Below are 17,012 nucleotides of genomic sequence, written 5' to 3' on the forward strand. Positions count from 1 at the left end.
TCACAGATCACTGCCAATTTAAGGAGTGTTCTATGACTATGCTTCCTTTTTTGTGTGTTCTTTTGTTTTTCCTGGAGCTAATAATAGCCTCACCTTTTGCTTATATTTATATGTACCTGTTCATCCTCAAACGTGATCTATCAGTATCATATTTTGTGTGTGTGTGAGGAAGACCAGCCCTGAGCTAACATCCGATGCCAGTCCTCCTCTTTTTGCTGAGGAAGACTGGCCCTGAGCTAACATTCATGCCCATCTTCCTCTACTTTATATGGGATGCCGCCACAGCATGGCTTGACAAGTGGTGCGTCAGTGCACGCCCGGGATCTGAACCGGCGAACCCTGGGCCGTGGCAATGGAGCACAAGCACTTAACCGCTTGCGCCACCGGGCCGGCCCCTATCAGTATCATTTTTTACCCCTAGAGATCTACCTCCAGGAGTCCTTCATTCTCCTGCTACAATTTAGACTGGGGCCTTTCTAAGACTGCTGCATCTATCATCTTGGACTTTCTTTACTTCTCTTTATGTTGGTTTCTCTGTTTTCTGAGTCCCATTGGCTTATCCTTCCTGGTTTAATTCCCTCCTTTTGCCAAAACACATCTTTGAGTGGATTCCAAAGAAAGAGTACATGGGATGCAAAAATTTTGAGTCTTTCTATGAAGATAATTGCATTCTATCCTGACATTTGATGAATAGTATGACTTGGTATAGAATTGTCAGTTAGAAATCATTTTTTTTTTTGTGAGGAAGATCAGCTCTGAGCTAACATCCATGCCACTCCTCCTCTTTTTGCTGAGGAAGACTGGCCCTGGGCTAATACCCATGCCCATCTTCCTCTACTTTATATGGGATGCTGCCACAGCATGGCCTGATGAGCGGTGTGTCAGTGTGCACCAGGGATCTGAACCCGGGCCGCTAGCAGTGGAGCGCGTGCACTTACCCCCTACTCCATGGGGCCAACACCGGTTAGAAATCATTTTATCTCAAAATTTTATAGCTCCTACCTTCCAGTGTTGCAGTTGAGAAGAATATAATAAATCTATTAGCAAAATTTCATTATTTATAAAGAAGAGAACCTTCTGCTAATGGAGGTGTTTACATTATTATTATTATTATTTTTATTACTAGTTGCAACAATTCAATAAACATTTATTGACTAATTGACCATATACTCTGTGCTTGTTGTTATAAGGGACATGCAATAGTCCCTTGGCTAGGCTATAGTACCCAGTTATTCAATCAAACTCTAATCTAGGTGTTGCTGGGAAGGTATTTTGTAGATGTGGTTAACATCTATAATTAGTTCACTTTTAGTAAAGGAGATTATCTTTGATAATGTAGGTGGGCCTCATCCATTCAACTGAGAGCTCTAAGAGCAAAACTGAGGTTTCCCTGAGGAATAAGAAATTTTGCCTCAAAATTGTAGGATGAGCTCCTGCCAGCCTGTCCTATGGATGTCAGACTTACCAGTGCTCACAATCACATAAGCCAAGTCCTTGAAATAAATCTCAATATATATGTTCTATGTCCTATTGGTTCTGTTTCTCTGGAGAACCCTGACTGATACAGGCCTCAATGACCTCAGTATTTAGGAAAGAGGTTAATAAGACAAGTAAAAAATAAATTATTATGATAATTTTCCTCTTAGAAATTTCAACACAAAATTATAGTAAAAAAGTAGACGACTCAGAAATTGAAGAATTGCTCTTAGGAAGTAGGATATTATTGTGGTGACATGAAGCAGAATTTTCAATTGGGAATATAGAGAATATTTGAGAGTGGGAGGAGTATACAAAAGCCATCGCTAAATTCATGCATAAACATTTACCAGATTATTAAGTGGAAGGTAGTGAAAGATCAGCTGTATTTAATCAACCAACAAAAACTAGACAATGTCAAAATAGTTCACCTCTAAAAGCATAGAATTATTAAATAGTAAGTTATAATTAAAATTTAAAAGAACATGATTTGTTTCAATTCCTTAATTTTCAAGTGAGGAAACATTAAGGTGAATTTATTTAAAACTCTGACTGGTGACCAGTTTGTCAGCTCTGTCCTGTCTGAAAGTCAGCCTTTAGGGTCCATTCTAAACGATTTCTCACAGTGTGTCTATTTGTTCTGGTTCTGTATTCACAGATTTCTTCCCTTCTTTCCAGAGTCTGTCATCCAAAACACTCATACGACAAGCAATAGTTACAAAAAACTTTCCCATATATAATTTCATTTGTTTTAGTCCATTCTGGCTGCCATAACAAAGAACCATAGACTAGATGTCTTACAAACAACAGAAATTTATTTCTCACAGTTCTAGGGGCTGGAAGTCCAAGATCAAGGCTCTGACAGATTTGGTGACTGGTGAGAGCCCGCTTCGTGCTTCAGACAGCCATCTTCTTGCTGTGTCCTCATCGCAGAAGGGGCAAGAGAGCTCTCTGGGTCTCTTTTATCAGGGCACTAATCCTGTTCATGAGGGCTCCACCCTCATGACCTAAGCACCTCCCAAAGGCCCCACCTCCTAATACCATCACATTGGGGTTTAGGATTTCAACATATGAATTTGGGGGAGAGAGGGCACAAACATTCAGTCCATAACTTGCCCAACTGTCCCCTGAAAAATCTTGAGTTTAGATATGTCCATTGGTTTGCCTGAGGTCCATCAGCCAGTTTAGTGGCCACATCAACACCAAAAATAGACTCCAAATTGCTTTTGTGGCCCATGCTTGTGGTATGCCACATTACCTTTGCTAACCGACTGAAAGAAACTAACTTAATGAGTACCTGTACTCAGTGAGTAGAAACTTGTTTCTTTTTTGTGACATCTAAGAATTATAGGTGGGATTTTCTGTTTTTTTCTAAACAGGGACGACTCATGTTTTTGTCAACTTAAATTACCTTCACTAATCACCTCAAATACAGTATTCCTCAAATTTTCCTCTGCCACCATAAGTATAAAACAACTAGATTTCTGGAACCTCTGAGGGAGAATAAATACACTTTTTCGTAGTCCCCAGGGACTTTGCACTTCCACCAGGCACACTCAGGTGGCTGAGTAGGTAGCTTCAGCTTGGTTTTCATTGACTTTTGATGGTGTGTCCTGACACATATGTCAATAAACTATATGAAGTTACTCATAGTCAACCATTTTTTACTTACGCGAACACTAATCCCATATGCTTTGACCTCATAGAACACTGAAAGGGGTGGCACAAGCTCTGCTGGTTGTCGTCTAAGGTGCTGTACCAATGTCCATCCATGTCCAGGAGGGCCTGTCCATGACCATCCGCCCAGGAACCCATGTTATGTTTGCTGTGAAGGTCTGTTTATAACCACACTTGCACAGACTACACAGGATTATCGTCTAGCCTGCTTTATAAAGGAGGATCTGTCAAGACTACAACATCGCTTCAGCTGTTATTTGCACACGCAGTTAATCACAGACTGGGGAACAGACCATCCTTTCCTTTGGTGTAGCAAGTTTCTTGCTTCACTTTACTTGCTTACACTGTTTCCAATAAGTAGATCTAATCCTCACTTAATGGACAACCCCCAAAGGGCCATTTATTTAATTAGAAATGTTTAAAAAATTATGTTTACTTGTAAATGAGAAAGAAGACTTCATTTATTTACACTGTTCACTTTTCTTAAAAGTTTTCTGAATAATTTCTGGGGACAGCCTATTTTATGACAAAAAGCAGAGTAATTATAGTCCCAAACACTTAAATTTGATTCTTGGTACAGCAATTTATAACAATAAGACCTTGGGTTATTTACTTTGCCTCAATGATCCTGACTGTTCATTCTTAGGCTGACAATGGTGATATCTACTTTTTGATATTTTGGTGGAGATTTAATGGTGCACATTTGTGAAGTGCCTGGCAAAATTCTTGGCTCATAGTAGGTACTTGTAAGTGGTGTTTGTTAATGACACCACCATTAGCATTCCTGTCCCTATGCGTAATGAGGAGATGGCAGAAATAACCATCATCAATCACTATATCTCTTACCAGCAGAGATACCTTTTCATATACCTACCAGAGATTATCATATATATTTCTCCTAGAGATCTTGTAGTCTCTAGCTGATAAGATGTATAATATGTAGACGGAAACGTGTGTGATGCCTTCATGTAAAAACATAAAATATACTGTCTAACAAATATGTCCATGAAGCCAAGGTTCTGTTTTAGAAGGCTGGTCTCTTCTCTTTCACTCTGACCTGGATATGGCTCCAGTGTGGTAGTGTTAGGATGGAAGATGGCATTATGCTTATTGTTCTCATAAGTACAGAACAGATATTAAATTATGGTAAGAAGGGAAATTTAATAGTTTAATTTTCCAAGAGATTCTTTTCCCTTCCTTAATGTGGCAGTGACCAATAGTCTGATTGGTCTCCATATCTCAGGGAAGCTGCACATTGCATTTTGCTTTCTTTCCACATGTGTTTGTTGACCACCTACTGCATAGTAGGTACAATGAAAGTGGCTAGGGTTACAAAGATGAATAGGATACCATTCTTGCCCTTGAGAGTCTTATAGTTTGGAAGGAGAGACAGACTCAAGAATGCAAGATTACAGTACAGCATGGAAGTCAACAGCAGAGGTGTACCATGCTTTGCTCAAGCTGGTGCTTACCATCTCCTGATTCAGTACAGCTCTTTCCAGCTCTGTGTTCAGTGTCCTCGCTGGGGGAAAGGAGGGAGTGTTTATACCATGGAAATTGGCAAAGGCTACAACAGATCTTGGCTTTCTGTGTGTGTGTGAGAACTGGTTGTTAAATATTTACCAGCACACCACTGGGTGTCTATAAACTGCTTTATGAGCATAGAAGAGGGAAGGGATTAATTTGTCTTGGGGCATTCAGGGAAACCACAAGAGTGGTGACATTTGACCTTGTAGGATGACGGGGGAGTGGGCCAAAGGAGAAGAAAAATGGATGAAACTTTGACAGGGCACAGTGATTGCAAGAGGAAATTTCAGCTCATATTTACCTTTGAGGTGATGACAGCAGAAGGCAAATGCAGTCATGAAAAGCTTCTATTGAAGGTGATAAACAGATGTGCCTTGGGATTTAACTCCAGTGATATTTAATGGCAGTAGCTCTGGACAGCTCTCTGTGTCCTGGGGCTGAGGCATACCTAGGGCAGGAATAGGTACAGTATATCTCAAAGTGAATCAGAGTCCTTTGGCAGTGGGATAAAATGCTGATTCCAGGCTCCTCCTCAAACCTACTGATCAGATTCCTTTGGAGCAGGAGCAGGGGTTTGGGGATTTGCATTTTTAACAATCTCCCCAGAAGTTTCCTTGCACACACAAGTTTGAGAACCAATATTTCAAAGCTGGTGCATCAGTGCTTCTCATTGGGGCACGATTTTGCCTCCTAGGGAATATTTGGTAATTGATTATTATTGATTGTCATGAGTGTGGGGGTGCTACTGGCATCTAGTGGGCCAAGGCCAGGGATGCTGCTAAACATCTCACAATGCACGCAGCACAGCGCCCACCACAGAAAACGCTCTGACCCCATATGTCAACAGTGCTGAGGTTGAGAAACCATGATGTAGGTCATAGTGAAGGGCTCTGAAGTAAGTACAAGAAGAGGACTGAAGTCAGCTTGTGTTGTTAGGTGGGCCCTTAACCTGCTAAGATGGGGGGTTACGGTGAAGTTATGGGCCTCCATGCCCAATTATTGGGCTGCCAAATTTTCACATAACTGGGCATAACTCACATCTATTGAACTCATGCAGATGACACTCCTGAAGATGCCAATTCATTATTTGCTAAGTTGTTTTTTTTCCCTCTGATACCAAAAATTTAAAAATATTTATTGAATTATTCTCACAAAATTCTGGCCATTTCTTTGGGAAAAAACATATGCCACTGGTGCCACACAAAGTAGTCTTCCCTCAATCGACTTGCACTTTTTTGAAATCCAAAAGGTAGATTTGCACTGAAATCATGTTGGCTGAGAGTTGAATAAAGTTATTGTTTCCACGGAGTTATGAAAGCAAACTTTGGAAATTCTTGTTAAGTCTGGGTTTAAGTTTATAAGAAGGCAGTTAGCTTTTTCCCATCGTGCTGAGATGACGTTCAGAATGTCCCTGTTAGTAAGTTCACCAGATCAGCCCTTTAGGTAAGGTGAACCATAGTGAAAGGTAGAGACACTTATTTTTAAAAATTTTCTTCTTAACCAAACATCAGTGTTTATTTTTCTAATAATTTTATTAGCTAAAATTATGCCTCTGGCCCTCAATAGATAGAGATTCTTGTTCGTTTGCTGCATTTCGTCAGATTTGTGTGCATGTTCCCATTAAGATTTGTTTTTCTTAGATGGATATACAGTTCATCTACAGGGAAATGAGGTGAGTAACACCCTCCTCCCTTGATTGCTGGTTTCAGTTAAGGTGTTCTGCATAACAATTTGGTTTCCTCCCCAGCGTCTTTGCAAAAGTAGGACTTCGGTGCAAGATACCATTTTCAAAATACGTCTGGCTTCTGAGTGTTGCATCTTTCTGGCTGAAATAATTCTGCACTTTCCAAATGCTTTGGCTCTTTTAGGGAGCTTCTAGAAGCCAGGGCTTTAAGGTCCGTGGCTAGTTAGGCTTTGAGCAGACCCAGGGCTGTGAGGTAAGAATAGAACTCATCTTTTACTTTTGGAGCTTTAGACACTGTTTCCAGCTGCTTCCAGTCATTTAAATCCTGAAAGCTCTCTAATCCTCGCGGAGGCAGCCTTGCTGGCTCCCAGGGTCCACCCCTTCCTCCTGATTGGCGAGTCTCCTCCGGAGCCCACGCCAGCCACCTACGAGGTCTCTGAGACCCGATTTGAAATAAGAGCCAGGCGGTCCTCGCCTGCCTGAGACCGACTTTTCATAGGCTGGGAAGAAAAGCTTGAGAAACTTGACATTGTCTTGGGCAGAGTGCGTATAGCAACAGATCAAAGAAAAAGAGGAAGAAAACGTGCTCTTTGCTGCCTGTGGATCTCGCTGAGTTGCTTTTGTCTTGCGGGCTTCTGTTGGGTTTAGTGTTCCCCCTCTGAAGACCGCGGCGTGGGCTTCGAGGCAGCTCGCTCCCTGCCGGATGGGTCATGGAATTCTAAACATGAGGCAGGTAAGCTCCGGGAGCTGCGCAGGCGGGTGGGGAGGGAGGGCGCAGCTCGGGCCCCCTGGGATGTTACTCCGGAGAGCTTGCTGGATTAGCAGATGCCTGGCCAAGTTGATCCATTTGGCGTAAAGATCAGGCTGCATTTTCCTAAGGGAACCAAAGAAGCAGATTTCCCGAGGTTCCCCCCCGCCCAACAACCACCCCCGCCCACCGTCGCTACCCCTCCCCACTTTTGCCTCTAATGGTGATTGGTGATGTCAGGCAGTCATTGTAAAGTGCTTAAAAGCGGTTTGCAGAATATGTAAATCAGTTCCAGTTTGCCGTCGTAGGAATGTATTGTGCAGGATCTATGTCGAGCTTTTAGCCTCTATCCTATGCTTTGGGTTAGAATAAAGACAACTGAATATCCTGAAAAAGAATTACACGGGGCCTCTTATCTCATTTTGGCTTCCCGTTCTGAGCACTTACTGTGTTTATGGCTGAGAAGGCGGAACCAGCCCGAAATGAACACAGACAGTCCTTCCAGAAAAATGCAGATTTGTTTTTTCGCTTCCAGCAGTTTTGAAATTCTATTGCTTCTGGACGTGAGCAGACAGCCCTGAAAGTAGTGAGCAGAGAAAGGGCTCGAGCGTTACTTAAATGAGTCTTTGAAAAGAATTCTAAACCAGTAGCTTCTTCCGTGGCTCCACGGTGTGACGATAAAATTCCTTATCAGCCCGGGCAGAGGTTTATAGCTTTGCTGTTAAGAAAAGAAAAGAAAAAAGTGAGTGTAGGAAGCCAAAAAAGGATGTAATTTACAACTCAATCAAAGTTACGGAAGAATCTTAGGTCAGTATTTAAATATCAAGATCAATACTCATACAAGGGGAAGACAAGACTGGAAACACATGCCCTAGACTGGCAAGGGCAGAGAATTACAAGAGGAATAATGTGGCTTTTGCCACCTCTAAACAAATCTGGGTGGGGAAAGTTAGCATTTGTATTACCACCAGAAAAGCTCTTCGCTTTTTCTTCTAAGTGGGTTGGGCACCCGCTTCCCTGCGCACTCTGGGGGAAGTGATTTGCGTAGGAAGCAAACTTTCCGTTTAGGGGCTGGGGAAAGGGGTTTGGAACTTTTTGTCCCTTTCCTGCAGCCTCGGGAGGTGAAGCAGAGCCCCCACTGAATGGTCAGGCGGAAAGACCCTCTTTCTTCTTGCCCCGTCGCTTGCTCCCTTGGCAAGTTGCCGTGAGTGCAGAAAAGCACAGACGAGCAAGTGCCATGTGTTTTCAATGAATTGGCTGGCCTTGCTGGAGACTGTGGGGCTGAGGCTCAGTTTCTTTAAGTTCTGCAAACTCACCGTCCGACCCCATTCTTTTTATATCGGGCAATCAGATGGGATGGGGAAAAGGACCAAGAAACCTAAAAGGAAAGGATTTAAAAGGAAAAAGAGGAACGCAAAACATTTTTGAAAAAGGTCCTTGGCTGGAACAAAGAGGTCATTTGATCCTGTGTGGAGCCACCTGTCCTCTCCTCGATGGTGTCTGAGCTCAATTTTCAGAATCCCTGTTCCCACACAATTCCTCTGGGGTGGGGCGCTCCTCGTGCCTGATGCCAAAGGCATGCTGTCCCGAACTTGGCATGATTTCTCCCATGCCTAGCTCCTTGTGGCATTCATGTCAATTGGAATTCAGCCCAGTATTGAAGTTTTAAGGGTACACATGTAGTAACTCCTTAGTTATTTAATGAATGGGCAACTTTTTATCCCACAACTCTGTATGTCCAATAGTTTTTTTCCCTGTTCAGTACTTGAAAAGAGGATGAAATAGGGGTGGGACACAGGGTGGGGAGGGGGAGAGGGGGAGAGTGGTTGCCCATCCAAAGAATCCGGACAATCCAGCATTTCAGGAATCTAACACATTGTTCCACAACAGCTAGAACAAGAATGTAGAGGGGAATGGGATGGTGGAGTTATTGGCTTGGATTAATCCTAACTTTACTTGAGTTTCTCTTGGGGGAAAACTGACTGTTGCGTCTGGGTAGGGTAAATCGCACCCACCAGCCCGTTTGTCTTATCAGCCCTGCAGCCCCGGCTGGGTTTGCAGAGTTAACTATCAAACAGGTCCGTGTGTCATCAGCTCTGCAATGAAATCCAATCTCTTCGCTGAGGAATGATCCATCCCTGGGGCTGCACAAACGCTGAACAATGGTATGGCAGCCAAGAGACCCCTGCCACTGACTAGCCACAGCGGGTAGCCAGAAATTGCCGGCCGAATTTGAAAGCTGCCTGACTGGTGATGAGATTCAGAGGGGGTTTGCTTTCTGCCAGGTTGGCGGAAAAAGAATGGCTTAGAAGGGTAATATTCTTTGAGGGTTCCTAAGGTCGTGCTGAGTTAGGCCAAAAGAAAAGTGTAAACCTGATTTGCCTTTATCAGGAAGTAATTTTAAAGTGTGTACCAACCTTTCTCTGCACGCTGATCATAAATGGGAAACTTTCCTGAAACTTCCTTGAGAAGGAATTTGCTGTGTTCCCAAGGCAAAAGGAAAGGCATGGCCACCTGTTCTAGAAGCCCAGCCAAAAACAACAGGTTTGCCTGTGGCATTCCCGCAACTGCAAATATCCTCCCCAAATAGCACACCACCCATTGTCCCTGCACATGAGTAGAACAAATAATTCTTTCTCGAGTTGGAAAAAAAATCATGTTCTCCAGACAAAATTGCCTACCAGACATATTTTGTGTTTTTAATATCCTGATGACTTTAGAAAACACTCTAAGAGAAGAAGGTGCGCACTCTATTTCTGATGGACTAAAACAAATCATTGCAGTTGCCTTATAGTGTGAAGGGGAAAAATAAGGTAGTTAGCCAATGCTTGAAGCAGCTGCTAAATTCTTAAAAGGCTAGGATGGTGCTGTTACAAGGAAGCTGTGACTCAGTTTGATTAGGCCGGTTTACATTCTTTAGATTGGAATTAAAATGGCCTAGGACATCTGGTTTAATAATGAATGTCTTTGTATTAATCTTTCCTTTGAGGATTAGAAAGTCTTTTACAAACATGATTACTAACATGATCTATTTATTCTCTGCCACATCCCCAGGAGAGAACAAGGTGGCAATTTGATCCTCACTGAACAAATGGTGAGGTGAAGGCAGAGAAAGGTGAAGTATAAAGATACACAGCAAGTTAGGTGCCAGTCTGAGGATGAATACTACTCACCCAAAAGACAGGCTACCCATGCAGTCTTGGAATCGAAAGCAATAGTCTAGGGATTAAAACAGAACTCTCCTACAACTTCCTTTTGCTTATCATTCTGTAACCAGCACGTAGTGTCCCAAGTATGTTTTATAGTTTCCTTCATTTGAAAGTCAAGCCTGTAAACGTTTAAAAGGCATTTCTGTTCTCATTTGTCCCAACAGTGAGATCAGGCAGCTTTTATGGCATCAGATAGAAAGATACTGTAACTAACCGGAATTTAAAATATGTATCTGAGAAACGTTCCATTTCAACAGTTTTAAGTTTTTGCACATGGTTTGGAGGTCCAATGTCTTCAACACACGTTAGAATTTTCATTTTTTCCCTGCTCTCTTTCTTTGCAGGGAATGTTATACTCCACTTGCTGCCAGGTTAAAGATCCTTATTGGTCATTTTGAAATATTTTTGTCAAGTTGACTTTTCCTTGCCGTTCATTATGACGTGCGTTCGTAGTTTGCTTAGCTGTGGACTGCATAGACTGCAAGCAGATCCTTTAATTGGTAGTTGCATGGTATCCGCAGACATTCCAGCAAGTTTTAAGGCTGTGTGTGTATGTGGATGTCTCCTGGCTTTGATCCCTTGTGTGGTAAATAGACATCCAAGGTAGCTATGGCAACCTGGGCTGTGCGTTGGTGAAAGCGGGGGATTTGGTCACTGGACAAAGAATAACTTGTTTGATTAGAAAAAGGTGGGGCTGATCAGGGCATTTTTAAACGCGCATGCTTTGAGGATCCCAGTTATCCAAATCATTTGGATTTTTCTCAATAGGCAAAAGGAATTAATGGCTAACCACAGAGTATTTTGCAGATGTAATTTAAATGCTTTTTGATCAAGTGGTTGCTATTTTCAAAAAGCAACTTATAAAATGAAAGAGAAGTCCAACGTATAATATCAATATCCCTGTTATACTTAGTGTGAATGTTTGTTTTCAGAACTTGGTGAGATTTTAAAAAGAAAGACTATGATCCGGTTGGGCAGCGTGCATTTCAGTTATCCACCTGCAGAGGTCAGGCTTGAAGTGTCTATGATGGAAGGCCAGGCAGTGGACGCCACTGCTGGGAGTGGAGATCAGAGTCAGAGAGAATTGCTCTGCTTATTTGGAACAATTAGTTAGGGATTCTTTAATCTTGTGACCAAAGCCATGATGAAAACGAGTTCATTCATGGAAGAGAATATCAAATGCACTGTGATTAAAGACAGGGCTACAAAGCCAGGTCAAACAGGAATCTAATCTCCATTTAGATATGGGACAGTTTATCAACATGATTCTTGCTGGCTCATTACCGACTCCTTTTATTTCACATGAAACTCATCTCAGGGGTTCTGTTCTAGAAAGTTGTTTCCCTCGTTTTCTGAACTGGCATGTTCTAGAAATTTCTTTAAACAAAAGGACAAAATATTAGGGACTCTTCCAGATCCACAAGACTTCCCCCCCACCCCGGAGGAAAATATTCCAGTGACACAGATCAGGATGGTTAATGGCTTACAGAAAGTTAGGTGGTATTAAGGAGCTCAGAAAATTGAGGCACTGAAAAAAAATGGTTAGAGGGGACTTTCCTAAAATACAAACAAACCTAAAAACTTATCTGCTTTGTGCTATAAAAGAGAAGTTCTGGATAAAACAGGCAAAAAAAATGGAAGATGTGCTGATCATTTGTAGTACAAGTGGATTTGAAGGTTTTACATATAGTCAGCTGTTTATGATGAGGATAATACAAAGGCTCTCCTTCATTTCTTATATCATTCAAGGACGTTTACTGAGTACTTACAGAATTAATATATTCAGTAGTTCATTCAATAAAGTTACTTTAAAGGATTATTATATACCACTTTTGGGCTACAAACATGATTTTGATATGGTCCTGGCCCTCAAATAACTTTTGATCTGGTGTACAATTTATTGTACCAATAGCACAATGTAAGTTATTCATGGGCAAAGTGCCTACTCATTAATAACTATATTCGTATGGATAAGAATCTGCTTGATAAATTCATGGTAGCCAAAACTTTACTGAACTTAAGAGACTTGAGAAATGATTTGTAATTGTGAGATTTAGTTAATTTTTACCCATATATCCATTTGTAGAAATTTATGAATTCCTAGTTAAAATAAATTTATCATAATTATTAAATAGTAAGTTAATTAATTTTTCTCAATAGAGAAAAATAACTCATAGGCAGCCCCCAATATAGGAATGCTTCATGCTCTAAGAGTTTGTTGTTTGAAACCCAGAACATTTTCTAATAAGAAATGATGCCGTGATTGGGACAATCTAAAAATACTATTTTAAAAAATAACCAATCTGATTAATGTCAGATTCAGTTCTGAGTTTTGAGGACATGACTCCATGTTATACAGGATGGATCATAGAAGGAGAAAGAGTTGCCATACTTTTGGTAACAGACCAGTCTTGGCAATATTTGAAATAGGGAGCATTTGCACTAGTGTTCACTTTTCTTTCTCCATCCTTCTAATATCTTCTGGGTCCCACTGGGGTGTCTCTCCTAGGCCTATCCTAATATACAGTGAATTGAGTTTCCATAATTGCCCATCTTCCCACTCTCCTCGCCCCCACCTTCAAACCACACTCCTATTTCCTCTAGACAATGGTCTTGACCAGATGTTGGGAGAGAAGCAATATGGATGAGCTAAATCTCATGACTCTTAACCCTTTAACCCTCAGGATGAATCTTTAATTGGGGAAATAGCAGGCAGTAGAGCCTGGAGCTGCAAAAATCATGATTGTCCTCTCAGGGACAATATTTGTGGGCAGAGTCGTGCATTTGGCAGACAGGACTTGCTGGTGTGTCTGCCTGTGGGTCAGACCTCTTCACTTGTTCTTGTCTCAGCATTCTGCCTGAACTTCTGGACTCACTGGCTTCTTTGTGAGTCACAGCCAGGGAGCCACAGGGGGCTGAGTGCGGGGAGTGATGGCATTTGTGGGTTTTGGTTGTTTGTAAGTATGCTCTTTGTAAACTGAGCACTGTCTATTTGGATTAGAATAAATAGAAAGGAAGTAGCTGGAGCTTCCTCTTATCCACACAAGTATTGGAAATGGTGTCTATATTTCCAGTTAATCGTTTGTCTGCCTGTCTTGGGACTGAGTTACTTAAGAGCAAGAGTCACATCTTCATTCCCTTTGAATCGTCAGGTCCAACCACAGTGTCTGGCACACAATAAGAATCACTAAGTGTTTTACAGGCACATGCTGGATGAATTTTAGTAGGAAAAAGAATGAAAAATGCTCTTTAAGATCAGAGGGGATATGAAGAAGAAAGGGCATTAGAAAGGTTGGGGGAACAGCAAGGACTGAATAGATTGACATTAGAGAAAATTTAAAATATGTTGCAATTGATTAACCATCTAGTGCATTCGATTGTGTTATGGGTGAGGACACAACCCAGAACATGGCAGGCAACTTGGCTTATACTCTCCTTGATGGGGCTACAGAAATGGTTAAGAAATGGGACGTGCCCTCCAATAGCTTAAAGCGTAAAAGCAAAGATAGAATCTGCTGCTTGCTCTCATTGAGCCCAACGTGATGTCTTAGGCCTTTGGCCCATGTGCAGTTGGTTTATTTTGCCAGGTGAGTGGCATGCCCAAGGTCACTCAGCAGCTGAGAGATTGTTTCTGGGAGGAGACTGAAGTCTTCTACTCTATTCCATGCATATGGAAGCCACATTTTCTGCAGTGAAATTCAAGATATACGCTGGACAAAGCACTTTGCTTCTGAGTGTGATAGACTGTCTGAGAGTTATGGTTAAAATGATGAAATAGAAATTTCTGAGACATTTAATGGTTTATAGAGACAACAGGACTAATACCTTTTCAAAGGGACTGCACGGTAGACTATGTTATCTGTCATATGTCAAGTTGTGGAGTGTGGCTTCAGTTGTATGTATTTTGAAGTGGTCTTCCCCAATTAAGAGGAAAGGAGCTGTTTGTGGACAAATGGAATTCATTGAATGCCCTGCTGAGTTACTAATAACTAGATGAATGGCCAGATAAAGCAATATGTAAATGGAAGGCATCACCAAATATTTGAAATCTATTTATTTACATAAGATCAAGTCTTCTATAGGAGATGCAGTAGGAATTCAGACAAAGAGTGCTGGTTGCAAGTTTTGCATTTGTGGGTTGAAATTTTAGCACAGAGGAATGCTTTACCCTCCATTGGGGGATAAAGGTATGAGCAAGTTTACATCTAAAACCTAAGTCTTCTAGACTCTCCATCTTACTTTCTTCTGACTGTGCTACATGCCTTCTAGTAAGATATAATTTGGATGTTTTTGGGTCACATGCTAATTTAATGTGCTAATAAATTCCAAGACAGTTCGAATGGGTTGATGGTTTATAATGAGTCAAGAATCAGGAAAAACTGCATCACATTTAGGAGAAAATACTATCTGAAAAATCCAAATAGTCCAATAGTCTTATATTTGGGTTTTGTGCTACTTCTGTCTATATATTCTTTGTTCTGATTCTAGATAACTGTGAAAATGTCAGAGAGTAAAAACTAAGAGGATTATGTTTACATAGAAGAAAGTTTAAGGGGTGAGGTGAATTCTTTTTTTCTATGAATTGATCAGCTGTGCTTTGTGAAAATAGTGCAGGAAAGTGAAATGTAACATATAGAAGGAAGAAGAAACTGTTAGTTCTTTTAGTCAACATATGGAGAAAGCAGAATAGAAAAATTGGCTATTGGGTGAGTGACTCCGTTTTTTTTTATTTGTCAATGTTTAAAGTGGATTTCTAAAGAGATATCGATGGTGCTGCCATTTTTATATGGCTCTGAGTGAAAGAAGGAAAAAAGTCATAAATAACTGATTGAGAGGGGTATGGCTTTCTGAATACTGTAGAGAAAAGCGTGAGAGTAGACTATTAAATAATGAATATTTATTGCTTAATGCTTCTCAGCCTGGAAGAGACACTTCCTGAATATTTTTAACATTTCCCCTTTCTAACATTTCAGCTGTCAGAATTGAATAGTTCACATGTAAACTACATTGTTTTGGTTTAACTAACAAAGAGTGATAAGACATGAATTGTTTGTGACAGCCCCGAACATTGATAACAGAAGACATTAATGCCCGCAGACACAGCCTACATGGTAAAATTCTGGGAGCAAAAATGCTTATTATGTTAGGCCAACGTGCTTTGACCTAGTTTTGCTTTTCTGCTTGGAAATTATGTCAGTATTAGTTACATCATCCCAGCGGATGAGCAATTTCACATTCTTGTTTATTTCAGCGTCATTTTATTAGTTTGTATATTTAGTTCTGACCTCCAAGAAGCTAAACTAATCCTCGTTGACTTGCATTTTCTTTTTGAAATGAGTCTTCTGCATGACAAAGAGGATTTTAGGTATTAACAAAACAATCTAAGATGCAGTCTTCAAAGGCATTTGTTTCTCCTTGATCCGGAGCCACTGCCCTCTTGAAGGCTCCAAGAGGCCAGCCAGTTTTCTGCTGATCAGAATTAGTCTTCCTTTCTTTGTCTTATGGGGATGGAATAGATTACTGTGCCTAAGACTGCCATAGTTGAGTAACAACAAAATAAAATAAGACAAAGAGGTTGATGGGACATTTCCCAGCCCATCATCCTTAAGGTTGCCCATTGCATATTTCTGCTTTATTCATCCAGTACAAACTGGCCCAACATATTTTTCCTATTTAACATTTTTATTGAGCGTTTTTCAAAATGAATTATTTCCTCAGTTGATTTCAAGCACATTTTTTTTCTGCCATTTAATACTTTCTATCACTAGGGGAAAGAAGCGTTTAATTCTTGCATACATTTATGAATTCAAGTCTTCAGAGTGTGAGTTCTTCCAGTGATCAACTTGCATCAAATTTACAAATACAATTTGCTACCAAAAGACCTAGAACGGTTTTTGGTGCACATACTTTGGCATTTCTTATTAACAAATGTAATCAGGCAAGAGCCAACACGAATATGTATTCATGGTTCCTCTTCAAAAATTGACCATTTGCTCTTGTTTTCTAATTAAATCCCTTTGTTGTTAGCTCCTTTGCACATCCTCTGCCTGAATGCAGAAAACCTAAGAAAGGAGTGTCCCCTTCAAAGCACTACCAAACCAACTGAATTTTAACCAGGTAAATTGCTGATTAGCTGTGGATCATCTAAAGAAATGGTGTGAGAGGGGCCGGCCCCGTGGCGTAGCGGTTAAGTGCACGCGCTCCGCTACTGGAGGCCTGGGTTCGGATCCCGGGCGCGCACCGATGCACTGCTTCTCTGGCCATGCTGAGGCCGCGTCCCACATACAGCAACTAGGAGGATGTGCAACTATGACATACAACTATCTACTTGGGCTTTGGGGGAAAAATAAATAAAAATTAAAATAAATAAAAATTAAAAAAAAAAAGAAATGGTGTGAGAGTAATTGGGATAGGCACAAATCCTAATTGTGGTCCCAGGGGGCTTCAAACGTTGTTTGAAACAGTCAACTCAGAGTATTGCATTCCATGTCTGATACTTATGCTAATTTGAGTACTAGCATCCAGAAGAAAACTTTCTTAGAGGATTTCTGGAATCCCTAATTGGTTATAAACATTGTCACTCCTGAGCTGCCCAAAGTTGTGACATATGCTATGTGTCTCCTATAGTGATATCCATTTCTAGGTCTTGATGGCAGACTCCTTGCAGTTTTTCTGATTATCGTAGACAGAT

At 41.0% G+C, this 17,012-nt stretch overlaps 1 protein-coding gene across 3 annotated transcripts in view; it reads left to right on the top strand.

Moving 5' to 3' along the window:
* MID1 (midline 1) overlaps positions 1–17,012 on the top strand; it is a 199,918-nt gene that overhangs the window by 43,785 nt on the left and 139,121 nt on the right. For 2 of the 3 annotated variants that reach the window (XM_004435098.3, XM_087426531.1), the window contains exon 1: positions 6,519–7,097. The exons of the other annotated variant lie outside the window; for it this stretch is intronic. The gene's annotated coding sequence lies outside the window, so the exon portion shown is untranslated. Of the gene's footprint in view, positions 1–6,518; positions 7,098–17,012 lie in introns of those variants that run through there. 3 annotated transcript variants of the gene reach the window in all.

The sequence above is a fragment of the Ceratotherium simum genome, chromosome X, assembly GCF_057802395.1.
Source record: "Ceratotherium simum simum isolate JZ-2026a chromosome X, ASM5780239v1, whole genome shotgun sequence".
NCBI classification, from domain to species: domain Eukaryota; kingdom Metazoa; phylum Chordata; class Mammalia; order Perissodactyla; family Rhinocerotidae; genus Ceratotherium; species Ceratotherium simum.